This window comes from Lytechinus pictus, unplaced genomic scaffold (genome assembly GCF_037042905.1).
Source record: "Lytechinus pictus isolate F3 Inbred unplaced genomic scaffold, Lp3.0 scaffold_30, whole genome shotgun sequence".
Classification (NCBI taxonomy): Eukaryota; Metazoa; Echinodermata; class Echinoidea; order Temnopleuroida; family Toxopneustidae; genus Lytechinus; species Lytechinus pictus.
Window position 1 is genome coordinate 295888 of NW_026974150.1, and position 15966 is coordinate 311853.

At 37.6% G+C, this 15966-nt stretch overlaps 1 long non-coding RNA gene across 1 annotated transcript; it reads left to right on the top strand.

Annotated features, from left to right (window-relative positions):
• Positions 1 to 8609: 8609 nt before the first annotated feature.
• LOC129263014 (uncharacterized) lies at positions 8610 to 15446 on the top strand. The gene is made up of 3 exons (XR_008584760.2): positions 8610 to 8728; positions 14777 to 14896; positions 15255 to 15446. It is a non-coding gene; the product is annotated as an uncharacterized LOC129263014 (long non-coding RNA).
• The last annotated feature ends 520 nt before the right edge of the window (positions 15447 to 15966 follow it).

The following is a 15966-nucleotide window of genomic DNA, read 5'->3' on the forward strand; positions in this document are numbered from 1 at the left end:
GAAAAAATTTCTTTCAATTTTATTTGGGGAGGAAGAGATAAAATATAAGATAAAAAAAGAATAAAACGCAAGGTTCTATATCAAGACTATTCTGTTGGAGGACTGAGAGCTCCAAATTTTGAGGTCTTTGTTAAGACCCAACGAATAATGTGGATTAAACGTTTACTATATCAGATGGAGGGAAAAGTTCGGGTTGGAAAGCAACCTTCAAATATTTTTTAGCTCTTTAGGCGGTCGAATCATATTTCTGTGTGATTATGATACGAGTAGAATGAATTTGAAAGGTATACCATTATTTTACATAGATATGCTGTAGGCATGGCACGAACTGGATAAGTGTAGACATTTTGGAGGGAAAATTAATCCCATTATTTTTAATAACAAGCGTATATCATGTATATGCCTCAATAATAAGACTTTTTTTATATTGAATTATTTCAGAAAGGTATAGTTAAGGTCTGTAATATAATAGTTGGAGGTCAATTAAGACCAATTTCATACTAGTATAATTTAAAATTTTCATCTGAAAACTTGCTCAAAATTCAAAAGATATTTTCAGTAATAACAGAAAAGTGGATACAAGGTGATTTTATGGAAATGGATACATATAACTTTGAAATTCAATTGAAGATATGTGGGCATGTTAAAAAACTATGTGATATAAAATCTAGACGAATATATGACCGCTTCATTGAAAATTTTCAAATTGATTATGTATTTCATGTTACAGATGGGCAATCCGAATATGATTTGGGAATGGGGGAACTGAAAGACGTTTTTCTGAGACTGAAATGTGCAATGCTATGCAATAAACACAGAGAATATCAGTAAAAACAATTACAAGGGGCTGTGTACACGAAAAGGGAACTTTTTAAATTTGGTTTTGAGACAGATAATGTGTGTTTCTTTTGTAAAAAAGAAGTTGAGTCTTACCAACATTTTTTTTTATTGTCCTAAAGTTAAGCGATTATGGGAAGAGATGAGTAAAATATTTAAACTGAATGAACTTGTCAGTGACAATTGGAAAATAATTTTCATGGGGATATCTGGAAATACTACAAGAGTAGCTTTAATAAACTGTATTTTATTCTTAATCAAGTATATTATTTTTAGTTCAAGAAAACAGGGAATATTGCCAACCGTACAGAAAGTGACACATTTGGTTAAAGAGTATAGAGATACGGAATATAAAATAGCGTTTAAAAAGGGGAAGCTGGGGTACACTTAAGGAAATGGGAACAAATCAATGCACACCTTTCTTAATACTATGGATGTATTGGTTGCTTCATTTTGTTTCTGTTTTGTTTTGTTTATTTGTTCAAATACAGATAGTTGGACCAGAGCAGGATGCATCATGTGTGGGTGTACATGTGAAGATGGATGTGTGAGTACTGTGACAGGGGGGGGGGGGGGGGGGGGGAGCTGTGGGTGGTGGTGAGTTGAAGTGAGCTTGTGTGAGTGTCTGGGGAGAGAAATGAGGGGGGAGGGGGTATGGGGTAAGGTGAGTGTGTAGGGACGTTTAAGGATAATAATCTTCCTCTAATTAACCTTTGAAATAATATTTTATCCCCTTTAAAAAAAATTATTTTTTGTACTATTAGCAAAAGAGATTATTTATATTCTATTCAGGAAAAAAGTCATCTTTTGCAAAGTATTTTTTTTTTGTCGATTGATATGGGTTTTTTTCTTCTCTGCTTTCACAATGTTATAGAAGAGAAATTTGGCAGTTTAATTTCATTTGTAATCATTTATAAAATATTTGTAATCTCATTGATATTGATATATTTATTTGTTTCATTGTTTATTGATTGTATATATGCAAATAATCTTTATGAATTGTGATTGTAAACTTATTTGATTTGGAAGAGGAAGAAAATAAAATATTATTCAAAAAAAAAATAAAACAAGACAATCCCGACAACTGAGTCATTTATAAAGGGCTCACAGGCCTAATTCATTTCCCATAGACTCGTGTGTTAAAGTGGCACTTCAAAAGAATTCATAAAAAATAAGGAGGAAATTCGAGGGTTGAATGTTTACTACCAGTGGATAGGATAAATGTCTGACATTCCATATCTGACCAGAAAAGTGTACCTCGACTGGCTCATTTTAAAAATAAATCAGCATTTACGAAGACTACACCTGACGGGACCAAATTCATCACTTGAGAGAGTAAAATGACCCTAATTCTTCCGCCAGTAAAAATATAGTTCATCAGTGGCGTAACTACGGGGGGGGGGGGGGGGCATGGGGGGCACGTGCCCCCCCCCCCCCCCAATCGGCTGGCAAAAAAAAAAAAAAAACTACGGGAGAAAAGGGGGAGAAGAAAGAAACGTAGTGGGAAAGAAGAATTTATTGTACATTATAATGTTATATTATATTATATGTTGTGTTATATTACATAAGAATTTTTTTTTTCATTACTTTATGAAACATAATGTGCTCAGGGCCTATTTGTTCATTATTCATGGTACTAGCATTGCCTGTTTAACGAGATATACATGTACAATCATGTTGTACCAAAACGTCCTGTTTTCAAGTCAATATGCACCAAATATATATCATCGCACTTCGAGTTATTGTTTTATGTAGTGACATATGCTTCTTTTCATGACTACTTAAAGTGATAGCCCCATTTTACGGTCTGTATATAAAAAAATTCCTTGTTTGTGTTCGCGCTTACGTTCGAATTAGTGGATTGATGAGATTTGTCTGCTCTTCATGAATTCCTGAAATCGGTCCTTAAAATGTCTCTTTTTTTAATGTAAATATAAAAAATTTTCAGCTCGCGCTTCGCACTCGCATCATTTGTTTAGTGAAATACGTATGGTCATAGTAGATTCCTACAAACAAGCCTCAGAATGCCCCTCTTCAGATCTGAATTTCCTATATTTTCAGCTCGCACTTTGCGCTACTGAGATGCGTATGATAATCATGATTACTATGACTACAAAAAGCTCTTCATGTGTTTGAATGTGATGCTAACAAAATCAGCAATCGCTTGGCACTCGCATTGGATGACTATGGTGAGATATGTATACTCTTAATGGATAAAAAAAAAAGAAATAGTCTTTAAAATGTCCCTGTTTGGGGTCAATATATACAAAATTTCAGCTCGCGCTTCGCGCTCGCATCATTTTGTACGTGAAGTACGTACAGTATGGTCTTCGTAAATTCCTACAAACAAGCCTTAGAATGCTTCTCTTCATGTCTGAATTTCCTAAATTTTAAAGGTATAGTGCATGATTGGTTGATCTCAGACAAGGGCAATGAATCAATTTTGAAATTATTACATTCATTAAATACCTATATTATTGCTCTATTTTATCACGGAAAAGAAACTTGCATAACTTTTATATTTTCATGATATTGAGGGGTGAAACATATATTATAACAATTATCGGTTAAACGAAATAAGTTTGAACTTTCTTATTGACGCCCTCTCGGGTTAAAAAATAAATTGATATTAGAACACCGTTCTAATCATGCATATTCATTACGACCTCATGCATATTGATGAAATACGTCATGGCGCATGCGCAGTATCAAGAAATCATCGTATCAACAAAGTGCAGTAATGTGTGTGTAGCTGAGTAGAAAGCAAACATCGAACGGTGCGTGCAAGCTCAATGAGCCGATGCTAGCCGGCTAGCGACATGCTTGCGCTCTGCATTAGTTTCAGATATAATCCACTATTAGCGATTGCACACACAGGATACTAGTAGTTTCATGATTGTATCGTACGCGTGAAAAGGGATTCAGACACGTTGAATATCTGACGTGAATGACGAAGCAAAGGATTGCCCAATACGGCTTACTTTCGGAATCTTATGTCATGAATCTGAAAGTATACTCCAAGACTAAAAGAGATACGAGAATCCCAGAGATGGGCAAGGGCCGAGTTCCGAGTTTGATCTTTCTTCATGTGGATTCTAGCTCTTTTATGCACCTTTTCCCTTCATGTATAGCTAGCTTGGCGTGCTACATACGGGAACTAGAGCGAGGAAAGGGGGAGGGAGGAGAGAGAAGAAAGAAAGAAGTGAATTAGTAAAAGAGAATCAGGAGAGCCGTTATAAAGGGATCTGAATACAACATACCCTAATTTGATATTTTGGTGTTTTTTTTTTATCTTTCCTGAATGTTTCAGTCAGTTTCAGATTATTTGGCTCCACTCGATCGCAAAGTACAGAGGAGAAATTGGAAAAAAAAGTTAAACCAAAAATATTTAAAACTCTAAACAGACGGCCACCACCATTCTGTGTACAGCCAAGCATGAAGAAAGGGAAAGGGCGAAGAGAAAAACGATTACTTTCAGGGCGGGTTCTACGATGCAGGGTTTGTTTAATACGGGGTTAAATATAGGCCTATAGTAAAACCATAGAGCTACTAACATAACGAAGATGAAACCCCAATACAGGGTTAAATATAGGCCTATAACCCAATGCAACACTTGACTACTCTTCGTTTGTTTAGATTGAACTCGCGAGGTCAAAAGGTGAGCTGAGAAACATGTTGATGCGAAGTACGTACGTATAGTCTATATTGTGTAGACCGTGATAGCATGAATGTGACAACGCATCACGTTGCAAATTTCTATTATTTCTGTTAAACTGAGTTTTTACCTGACTGCTAAGAAAGCACGAATGCCTGTGAGCAAGCAACCAGGGGACCAACGGCTTAAGGTCGAACAAGCAGAGTAAAGGCGTCATGAGTAAAAAAAATGAGGGGGGCAGACATGACGTCAGGGACAAGATTTCTGGGAAAACTCTTATTTTTTGCATCCACACAAAGCTTGCATCGAGATATGGAAAAATGAGAAGTTGAGTATTGCGTGGTGCTATGGTCTAGAACCGCTCTACGTATTCAGAGTTGTGATTTCCAGGGCCGACCAGCATACATGTAAGAGTTTTACAACATAACTTTACAAGGCACGCTGTGGGACAAAGTGCAACAACGTATGTGAGAAAAGACTAAGCAAACCTGTAGAAGCAGCAACGTACAACATGTACTCACGACCAGTCCATGGGTTGCCGAGTTTTTATGCAGTATGGGGAGGGGGTGGGGGTAGCCTACAATGATAATAATAACATGTGTAGGGCGCTTTATACTTTATACAATCATGGACCTATTAGGTCCATGCTATAATCAAACCATCCGCACGACGAGTGGATGGATGACTGAAAGAATGGATGGATAGGCATATATAAATGGATCATCCAATTGATGTATTTTCCCAAGAAATGGATGGTCAAAGAGAAATTGATACAAATGATGCAGCAATAGATAGGCTGGGAGATCAACTTGCTACCCCTTTATACCCTTACAAAAAAATTCCTGCAGTACTTTAGTGGTACTCTGTTGTACCTGTGTGATACTTCTGTCATACACGACGGTATCGCAGAATTACCACAGGACTTCTGTTGTATCACTCTGTGATAGTTCTGTCATACTTCTGTGGTACATGAAAATATGAAAATTTCCTGCAATACCTTAATGGTACTCTGTCGTACCTGTGTGATACTTCTGTTGTACAAAACTGTATACAGAATTACGACAGGACTTCTGTGGTATCACTCTGTGATAGTTCTGTCATACTTCTGTGGTACATGAAAATATGAAAATTTCATGCAATACCTTAATGGTACTCTGTCGTACCTGTGTGATACTTCTGTTGTACATAACTGTATACAATATCACTCTGTGATAGTTAGGTCGTACTTCTGTTGTACATGAAAATTCTAAAATATCCTGCAGTACTTCTATGACAACCCTGCGATACTTCTGTTGTATATGAACATTTTTTAAATTTCCTGCAGTACTCCTATTACTACGCACTTCTATGGAAACCCTGTGATACTTCTGTGGTACATGAACATTTTGAAATTTCCTGCAGTACTCGATCCTATTAAAGGCACTTCTATGGAAACCCTGTGATACTTCTGTGGTAAATGAAAATTTTGAAATTTCCTGCAGGACTCAATATAGGCACTTCTAAAATTCTATGGCAACCCCAGTGCTATACTTTCAAAATTTCCTGCGGTACTTCTCATCCAGAAATATGACTGAAACTGTATCACAGACGTTATGGTGTATTTTCTGTGGTACATGAAAAATTTAGTTTCCTTCAGTACTTGCATGGAAGCCCTGTTTGTACCACAGACTAATTTTTTTTTATTTCCAGTGAGGGATTTATCTCTTGTCTTCAGTTTCGGGAGAGGTCAGTAGCGTATTGAGTCTTATATTTTTAGAAGGCCATATGGCTTAAAAGGGCACCATTCATTTTAAAAAGTACAATTTTTTATATGAAAATTTAATTTTGTGATAGCTAGATTGTGACATATAGGCCCTATTTGAAAATTATATTTCACCCTGTCCCATTGTGTATATAGGTCTATATCAGCGAGGGGGGGGGGGTTATGCCTACTGAGACTAAGAGGTTTTAAGTTTGATAGCTTCTATTTCTACGAGAAAGGGTACTATACGTACTAGATCAAAATTGGAGCAAAGCGCGAACTGAAAAATGCGAAAAATTATTGACCCCAAAATGGGCAACTTATATTTTGAGGACTCTTGTTCGTTTTCAGGGTTATTTCTTTTTCATGCGCTCTTGTAAATTTCAATTATCATTTGTTTTGTTTGTTCGCCACTTATTTTTCATAAAAAAAACAGGATGAATAATAAAAAAATTGACTACATTTAAAAGGGTACGTGTTGAAATATACAGGACACACCTAACACCCTTAGAGCTTAATGGTTGTGAGGAAGCCGGGTTGAATTTCAAAGAGATATTGTAATGAATAAAAACATAAGCAAGAACGTATTATTCTACTTCATCCATCTCTTTCTAACAATACAAGAAAATAAATGAAGGGGAGGTCAAGGCTAGAGATAATCAATAAATAGAGTAAAATTCACAGAGCAAAATGCTTAAAATTTATTCAAAATCGGATGAAAAATAACGAAGTTAAGTTGAATTTTAAGGATTTGCAATATTCCCATGAAACAGTTTTATTTAGGCATGTCTCATGAATATTCATTAGGTGGGCTGATGATGTCATATCCCGCATGTTCTTTTGTACATTATATGAAATTAGGTTTATTCAACATATTTCTACCAAGAACTTAAACAATTGGAATGACAACTGATTAACCGCATTAGTTATTTAATGCAGCAACTTCATTACAATGGAGACACATTATTTACACATGTATTGAAAAAATTAGATAATCATAATTTCATATCTAACATTAAAAAAGGAAAATGGGAATGTCACATCATCAGCCCACCAAATGAATATTCACGACGATGTGCACACTCTCTGTTTTCACAAAATATTGATAAACAATTAACATAAGAAAGTTCAGCGTTGAATGTTGATTAAAAAATAAATCTCAGTTAAAATGCTATCTAAGATTTTGTTTTACATGTTTGATAACCAAGTTTTAATGCGATACTGGCCCCTTGAAATTTTTATTGCGAGAAAATACATTTTTCCAAGTTTCCCATCTATTTTTTGTATTATTTAGTAAAAAGGACCTATTTTCTTACAAATATATTTTTACAAATGAAATTACTTCAATATTTGTTCTCCTATTCACAATATTTTTTTCTATTTTACAGGTGAAATAGGATAAACTAAAAATAGGATATTTAATTTCCATTTTAAGGCCTATTTTTTTTTTGCTTTATATCCCCGGTTTATATCTTTGCAACCTTGCAATATGTTAGCCAGGCTGGTTTATATCTATTTCTTTTTAAATCAAATAAATTTGTATATTTTCAATCTATTTTTATGATGCGAGGCTATATATAGTTTGTAAATATGTTTTTTAATTGCAAGAACAATCTTGTATCTCTGTTCACATATAATGGCAGTTTATTTTGCTTCTTTTTTCTAATTTGTATGAAGTTTGTATCTATATATTTTCAAACTATTTTCCATCCTTAAAGTGTCACGACCGATGTCATATTATTTTTTTACCTCGTTGGCAAAGTTATTATCTTTTCTTATGTTTCGCTTCAAAATGGTATCTTTATATTTGCTTGTCTTGCTCCTCCACCCCTTATCAAAATACCCTGCCGGCACTTGATCTAAGATTATTTTCTTTTACTACTTGAACCTTATAAAGGGATCTTTCCTTCGATCGCAAGAAAGGATAAAATGTGTGTTTTTGAAAATAAATAAAATGAAAAATACATAGGATTGGAGCTGTGATTTTCCTCATTGCTTTCTTTGTCATCCTACTTGCATACTAGTAGGCCTATATAACATATTTTCAGTAAAAGCCCTGGTTTTAAATTGTGAGACATGTTTTTAAATCCTATCCTTATATTAAAAAAAAAAGAATAAAGAGAAAGAAAAAATTAAAAGACATATAAAAGAAAAAGAAAGGAAGAAGAAATAAATATTTGAATTTTACTTTATTCAATTACTTTACGTTAATAATATGATATATATGATGGCGAAAATAGTCAAATTGTCTGGTTGCCAAGTAAAAAGTAAGACCCCCCCCCCCTCCCCGTACAAACGCACGGACTGCGGCTAACTAGTAATTTGCACGCGTATACGTGTTTCCGGTTCCGCCATTTGAAAAAAAAACGTTCGTAATTGCTCAGCTGAACCTGAAGCTTGATGAAGAAGGCCGTCAATATTTCAACAAAAACTAACAGAATATGGATCAGATTCGGACAACGACTTCTTAAGACATTCACACAACAGGCTAAACAGTAAGTCAGATCCATTTTTCGTAGTTTGGCGCGGCATGCACTTAAATTTCTTCGACTTTTTAATCATTACCGTACGGCCACTGCACTGCCGTTGTTCCCGATCGCTTAACTGGTGGGGGCTGATCTGCGGTGTGCGCGGCCGCGGCCGGGGACGGCCAACGGCTGGGCACTAGTATATGTATAAAAATTCGCCAAACTGCTAGGCTAGTTAAACACTTTAGATTCCAGTTTTAACACTTCTGTACATGGGTAAAAATATTGGTTGGCAACGTTTGGCAAAAAAAGGATAGTTATGCCTTATGGTTACAAAATGATGCCAGAATTATATGAATTAATTAAAGTAGAAGAGAGTTTAGTTTACTTCCACTTGTTGACATCGCCATCTTTGATCCTTTGTAAATGCAACCTAGTTACGTAACGCGTATAGAGGGCGGCAAAATCATGAGCGGTGCTAGATTAAAAAGTGCTAAAATGTCCAACCACTGAACTAGAAATACAAAGAGAAAACATATTGCATCTTGCCTTCTACGGCGCATTCTCGAACAATTGACCTAGCAAAATGGCGGCGGTCACTTATCGAGTTCGCTGGCGATGTTTTGCTTGGGTGTACACGACTTCCACGTATTTCTAGTTCAGTGATTGAAGCGGGTAGTGCTGTTGTCGATATCGACATTGATGTCGACATACGAAGAATTTTCAAAATTCCAACATGTCGACATACACGCATCCACATCGACATGTAAATATAAAATAAAAAGGGGTCTAGCCTAAAGTCACCAGTGTAAAGCTTAGCTGAGAAGTTAAAAGCATTTATCCACAGTAATTGGCGCGATTAAAAGGTTTATTCAGCTTAGCAGCGCATTAAACGAAAAAAGGATACCTGCGAGCTGTGCAGCAGCAGAAATACGTCAGTGTGGGGCCGGCCTGCCCGATCGAGCCGGCCGCCCTCGATCCCGACTCGCTCTAGATCTATATCTAGCGCTATAGCGAGCTGAGCGTAGCGTAGTAGCATTCACCGTACCCATCCATCGCGTGCTATTCACCGTGCTTGATAATACGTTGCTCCTAAATGCATTACTTTTCACATAAACGTGAGCAGCAGCGAACACATGTTTTTGCCAAAGTTGTGACCGCCGCAATTCAGCGCTTACTTCATATCACAAAGTCACAGAAAACTTCCCTTCATTTGTTTGGAGATCGTTGCACGGATCGCCGCGGAAGTGATACTGAAATTATCGGTCGATTTTCATTATTTTTTATTGTCAATTTGAGGAGCTTGCGTTTGCAGCACATGTGTACCAGCGTATAATACGCAATGATCACTGTTGTAATTGGTGATTCTCAAATTGACTCCGAGTGTTATTGCGCAATGTTTTCGAGACCGGATCGTGGTACAAAAAATGTGGATTAAATCGGTTATTTTGGAAGTGAATTCACTCCAGCTTGGTAAAAAATATGTTTTCCCGAACTGAGCCTGTATTATATAGATCTAGTGTGGGGATATCACTCATGTCAAGGTGAATACATTTGATTGAGAGTGTTGTTCCACGATCGAATGCTTTTTTTATGTTAGGGAGCCTAGGCTAAATTACGGTCCCCTTTTCATGTCGACATTGTCGATGTCGGGATTAATTTTTAAGCGACATGTCGACATTGATTTTTGTTTCCGACAACAGCACTAGAAGCGGGACATTTTAGCACTTTTTAATCTAGCACCGCTCATGATTTTGCCGCCCTCTATACGCATCACGTAACTAGGTTGCATTTACAAAGATGGCGATGTCAACAAGTGTAAGTAAACTCTCTTCTACTTTTATTAATTCATATAATTCTGGCATCATTTTGTAACCATAACTATCCATTTTTTGCCAAACGTTGCCAACCAATATTTTTACCCATGTACAGAAGTGTTAAAACTAGAATCTAAACATAACTAGCAGTTTGGCGCATTTTTATAGTTGCATTTTTCTTTGGTGTGTGGGAGCCTATAAGTACAAATGCCAGGCGTTAGGGGAGTGACCATACGTACAGTATATTACTTTCACTCCCCAAACGCCTCCAGGCTAGTCAGGGGCCCGTTTTTCAACACCGTCGTAATTCTAACTTTTTGACTAAATCAAAGATAGTAAGCTACTTGTCCGCTAACCATTTCAAGAAAGGCAAGATCGGGGGCGCTAATGCAGTTTCGCACCCGCCGATTACAGTGCTAGCATACCTCATCACCAATAGGCTAGCAATACTTGGTCCCAAATCATGTCTTGTCATGACTAGCCTGGAGGTGTCTGGGAGTAAAATTATTTCTACTACATGTATATGTAGGCTTACTCCCCATGATGCCTGGCAAGGCATTGGGCCACACGAAGGAGAGTTTTTTGAGAAAACAATGTTGCTCCAAAATATTTGATTTATTTAACTTGCTTATCACACAATTTTGTAAATGGAAAAGAAGTTCATTTCCCCCCATTAGGCACTTATAAAGTTTTTTACACGAAAAATAATACAAATATTAAGAAAAATCATGTGAGAAGATGAGCAGATACTCACCGATGATCTTGTCGCCATATTTCCTTCTTTGTTCGTAGCCTAGTTAAAGACGCGTATAAGAGAGGGCGACGATATCATGAGCAGTGCCAATTAAAAAAAAAAAAAATTCGGCCGATGATAATCGTGAATTATAAAATACTTGCATTAGCCAATAAATATTTATGTGCTATGCCTACGTATAGTAGAAATAATTTTACTCCCCAGATGCCTTCAGGCTAGTCATGACAAGTCTCTCAGTCACATTTCGTCGTCAATATTCCCACTGCTTTTCCGGCGCTAATGCAGTTTCGCATCTGCCGATTACCAGCATACCTCATCACCAATACTTGTTCCCAGATGTCATGACAAGTCTCTTGGTTCACATTTCGATGTCAATATACCCACTGCTTTCCCAAATATTGTGAGGGGTAACGGCTGTATTTTGACTGCGAACTCGAAGACATCGAATCCTCAGTCAAACATCGCTTTGCTCACATTATTTGGTTGCTAAATTCAGTCCATATTAACATTACAGCGATGGCAAATCCAAGCGATCTGCGAACCGATGTCTACGGATTAGATCAACGAGGTCAAGATCGAAGCCGAAATACAGCCGTACCCGATCAGGATATTTTGAAAAGCAGTAGGTATATTGACATCGAAATATGACTGCGAGACTTGTCATGACATTTGGAACAGATATTGGTGATGAGGTATGCTGGTAATCGGCCGGTGCGAAACTGCATTAGCGCCGCTTTTCCAAATATTGCGAGCGGTAACACCTGTATTTTGACTGTGATCTTGAAGGCATCGATCGTTCGAATCCTCAGTCAAACATCGCTTCGCTTGGCTTCACCACTCGCCGTCATGTTGATATGGACTGAAGTTATGCAACCAAAAGATTCACATGCGGCATGCTGGCAGTTCGTTTGCCACATGTTCACATGATTTGGTTGCTAAATTCAGTCCATATCAACATACTGCGCACGGCGAATCCGAGTGATCCGCGAAGCGATGTCTACGGATTAGTTCAACGACGTTGACATCAAAGCCGAAATACAGCCGTTCTAGATTACGATATTTTGTAAAGTATTGGGTATATTGACATTGAAATGTGACTGAGAGACTTGTCATGACATTTGGGAACAAGTATTGGTGATGAGGTTTGCTGGTAATCGGCCGGTGCGAAACTGCATTAGCGCCAGATTGGGGACAACAACCTAACTAAATAGTAAATATTTATGACACCTCCAAACCTTCAACCTGTCAACTTCTTTCTTAATGATAGACGGTAGTGGCATCACATGGAAAGCCAAGAGAGCACCGATGGGTGTATTAAGTGCCGCTGTGTACAATGTCAACAGTTGCATGGCAATCCCTACCTCGAGCAAAGTTTGTGCAGGCTCCCCTCCACTTAACTACGGCTACACAACACTACGCTCCACCTACTCGAACTTCGAGACCATGAACTCGATCTGATATTCTGAGTGACAGAGGTGGGATTTTATGGGGGTGGGGAAGTTCCTCACACATATTTATAATTCGCTGCCGATTTCAAAACATTGCATGCGGATGCAATATGCGCGAGATACCGGGTCTGGTCTGACCCGACCGACCTCACGCGCATGCGATGTATTGAATATTGATACGTGTGAGAAACTTCATGTTGGCTCTAAATCATCAATTTTGAGATGGATATAGGCATGGAGAAGAAGTGAAACTTTGTGTGCAGGAAGAATATTAGTTTTATTTTTTTTAAAGAGCGTGATGTTGCATGAATTTTATATTCCCCCCCCATAAAATCCCACTTTTTGTCACTCGGAATATCAGATCCAGTTCACGGTCTCAAAGTTTGGGTAGGTGGAGCGTAGTGTAGCAATAGTGAAGTGGAGTGGAGCCTGCACGAACTTCACTCGAGGTAGGCAATCCCACAAATTTAAAAGAGGTTTCTATAAAATCAAGTCCGGCCTTCTATGAACATGACAAACTTACGAAAAGATGTGAAGTCAATTCACCCTAAATATCATCAATATCCCTCAAATAGCTTAATTTAAGCACTAATTTCTCTTCCGATTGATAAAATATGGATCCGTCTTTAATTTCCAAAATTGTTTGTCTAATTAGCTAAAGGACGCATGTTTAATCTACATGTTAAAGACACTACATAGAAAAGACTAGGCACAAAGACTATTATACATGTAAATCGATGCAAAGCATTACGCGATGTCGGCAAAGTGTCCAATCTTCTTATTGTAAAGACTTTAGCGACAATAACAGACTGTGAGTAAGGTTAAAATGCTCCTCTACTTTTAATGTTTTCATTAGTGCTGTTGTCGGGAACAAAAATCCATGTCGACATGTCGCTTAAAAATTAATCCCGACATCGACAATGTCGACATGAAAAAGGGACCATAATTTAGCCTGGGCTCCCTAACATAAAAAAAAGCATTCGATTGTGGAACAACACTCTCAATTAAATATATTCACCTTGACACGAGTGATATCCCCACACTATATAATACAGGCTCAGTTCGGGAAAACATATTTTTTACCAAGCTGGAGTGAATTCACTTCCAAAATCACCGATTTAATCCACATTTTTTTTCTGGAGAATCAATTTTTTGTACCACGATCCGGTCTCCAAAGCATTGCGCAATAACACTCGTAGCCAATTTGAGAATCACCAATTACAACAGTGATCATTGCGTAGTATACGCTGGTACCATGTGCTGCAAACGCAAGCTCCTCAATTTGACAATGAAAAATAATGAAAATCGACCGATAATTTCAGTATCACTTCCGCGGCGATCCATGCAACGATCTCCAAACGAATGAAGGGAAGTTTTCTGTGACTTCGTGATATGAAGTAAGCGCTCAATTGCGGCGGTCACAACTTTGACAAAAACACGTGTTCGCTGCTGCTCACGTTTATGTGAAAAGTAATGCATTGAGGAGCAACGTATTATCAAGCACGGTGAATAGCGCGCGATGGGTACATATTTCCGTGGATGGGTACGGGGAATGCTACTCTCGCTACGCTCGCTATAGCGGGATATCGAGGGCGGCTCGATCGGGCAGGCCGGCCCTGCACTGACGTATTTCTACTGCCGCACAGATCGCAGGTATTCTTTTTTCATTTAATGCGCTGCTAAGCTGAATAAACCTTTTAATCGCGCCAATTACTGTGGATAAATGCTTCTAACTTTTCAGCTAATCTTTACACTCGTGACTGTAGGCTAGACCCCTTTTTATTTTATGTTTACATGTCGATGTGGGTGCGTGCATGTCGACATGTCGGAATTTTGAAAATCCTTCGTATGTCGACATCAATGTCGATATGAGGCCTCTCGACAACAGCACTAGTTTTCATTGATTTTATGTTGAATATTATTAAAGAATATGACTCTTTGCACCTGAATTGTAACACTGAAATATGGAAATGAAGAAGTTTTATCATCATGTATTTTTATTAATCTGCAAATAAAATTTTACTATGTCACTCAAATTCATTTCATTTCATTAAAGATTCAAAGAGGGATCTCTGGATGATCGAGCAGCAAGTCCAGCATTATGTGGGAAAGATACTACAGGTGTACACAGAAAAGGCCATGTTCATGTACAAGACACGGTTGGAGTTCATAAAAGGTGATTATGTAGGCATTCACTTCAGTAGATATTATAATTGCAAAATTAAGCAGATTGTATTCATGCAGTGGCATACAGTGTAATCCTTGTTAGAAGATGTAGATTTATTCTTCATTTTTTTATTAAAGAGTTTCAATATGTGCTTATGACAATTTGTTTGCATTATAAATTGTTTGTCACTCTTCGGCTTAGTTTGCTTTATAAGCAAGAATATGCTAAGAGAGATAGCCGCAAGGACCTCATGATCCGATAGGTATGTACTTGTGAAAAGAGATCTAGATGGTGGCAAAACACCTTATTTCTTGTATTTTTATATTGTTCATGTTATCGTAATGGTACGTGTGTTTTTTTTCTACAGATTAAGCTGCCTCGTGCTATACAGACGTGGATAAAAACAAGCTGTCCAATGAATGGTGACTACTCAAGAGGAGCCAGAAAGTCAACTAAGGCCAGGGTATTTTGGGAGTTGATATGGCCGGGGAAGGGGGGGAGGGGGGGGGGGTTTCCAGGGCCCCCCCCCTCCCTTGAGATCTCGACCGCACAATCGTGTCTAACATTGGCACATGGGTTGTCTAGGGCATAATTTACAAAATTAATTTGTAAATTATTTCACGCAAATTGTTATTAAGTGATAATACTAATTTATGCGTAATTAGAATACAAAATCATACTTTTTCCTCTATTGCATTGACTTTGTACACAAAATCTCGTTTTTGAGCAATTTTTGGTATGACATGTACTTACATAATGTCACGTTATTACAGAACCACGTACCGGGTGACACAAGATTGGTCTCAAAAGATGCACAAGACTAGAAAGAGGCATGTTTTAAAAAAATTGTGCGACAGCATGGTCGCAAAATTTTTGGAAGGGGGGGGGGTCAAATTGGTCCAATTTAACTAAGGGTTAATAACTGGGGGCCTGTTAGCTGCCTTTTTACTTTCAAGTCTTGCACATCTTTTGAGACCAAATTTGTGATGCCTGGGTACGCTGTTCCGAAATTTCGCAACATTTTTATGTATTAATCCAACACAAATACTGTTTCTTGCTAAAAATTCACAATTAGTATA